Source organism: Mus pahari, chromosome 1 (genome assembly GCF_900095145.1).
Source record: "Mus pahari chromosome 1, PAHARI_EIJ_v1.1, whole genome shotgun sequence".
Lineage (NCBI taxonomy): Eukaryota > Metazoa > Chordata > Mammalia > Rodentia > Muridae > Mus > Mus pahari.
The window spans coordinates 124,176,800-124,178,521 of NC_034590.1; positions in this window are offsets into that span (position 1 = coordinate 124,176,800).

The window sequence follows — 1,722 nt, forward strand, 5'->3', positions numbered from 1 at the left end:
CTGTGATAACTCCAGCTGTGCCAAGTTGACACAAAACTAACCAGTACATACACCAAATGTAATAGAACAGAAATTGGGGAATGACCTGGAAATTGTTGGTGCAGGTGACAACTTCCTGAACAGAACACCATTGGCTCAGGCTCTAACATTAACAATTAATAAACGGGACATAATGAAGCTACAAAGATTCTATAAGTCAAAGGACACTGTCAATAGTACAAAATAGCAGCCTACACACAGAGTGCAAAAGATCTTCACCAACCTGCCACCTGGCCAAGGGTTAATATCCAAAATATATAAAGAAGTTAAGACACCAACAACCCAAATAACCCAATTAAAAATGGGATACAGACACAAACAGAGAATTCTCAACAGAGGAATTTCTAGTGGCCAAGAAACATTAAAGAAACATTCAATATCCGTAGTCATCAGGGAAATGCAAATCAAAATGACTCTGAGATTCTACCTTAATCCCATCAGAATGGCTAAGATCAAAAAGTCAAGGGTCAACACATGCTGGCAAGGATGTAGAGCAAGGGGAACACTCCTACATTGCTGATAGGTGTGCAAATTTGTACAACTTCTTGAAATCAATTTGGTTGTTTCTCAGAAAATTGGGAATAGTTGTACTTGAAGACCCAGGTATACCACTCCTGGGCACATACCCAAAAGATGCTATACTATCCCAGAAGGTTGCTTGATCAACTACATTCATAGTAGCTTTATTTGTAATAGCTAGAAACTGGAAAGAATCCAGAAGTCCCTCAATGGAAGAATGTGTACAGAAAATGTGTTTAATTTATGTAATGGAATACTAGTCAGCAGTTAAAAACAAGGACATCATGAATTTTGAAAACAAATGGCTGGAACCTGAAAATGTCATCCAGAGGAAATCCAGACCAAAAGGACAGGTATTACAGTATGTACTCACTGATAAGTGAATATTAACCATAAAGTAGAGGATAAGGATGCTACAATTCACAGATCCAAGGAAGCCAAAATAATGACAGCCCATTGGAGGGTGGTTGAATGTTTCTCAGTAGGGGAAATAAAATAGAAACTGGAGGTAGATGAAGGGAGGGAACTGGATGGGAGAGGGGATGGGGAGGGGTATGGACTGGGGGGCATCAGGTACAGGGAGAGCAGGAGAGAGATAACAGAATTCAGTGGTGTGTTGTGTTGAGAGGCTCTTCAGGATGTGCTAGAGATCTGGGTTAAGTTGATGCCCCAGGAGTCTTTGAGGGTGACTCTAGTTGAGAATACTAGCAGTAGGGGATATGGAGTCTGAAGTGACCACCTTCTGTAACCAGGCAGGACTTCCAGTGGAGGGATAAGGACAGAAACCCACCAAAGAAACTTTGACCCAAAATGTTTCCAGGTACAAACATGGAACAGAGATTGAGGGAATGTCCAACCAATGACTGGTCCAAATTGAGACCTACCCAATGGGCAAGAACCACTCCATGACACTATTAATGATACTCTGTTATGCTTGCAGACAGGATTCTATCATAACTATCCTCTGAGATGCTCAATCGAGCAGCCAATGGAAACAGATGCAGAGACCCACAGCCAAACATTAGATGGAGCTTGGGGAGTCTTGAGAGAAGAGCTTGGGAAGAATTGAGAGAAGGATCGAGGGATCCAAAGAGGACAGGGACTCCACCTGAGTCAACCAACCTGGACCCTTGGGGGCTCCCAGAGACTGAACTACCAACCAAA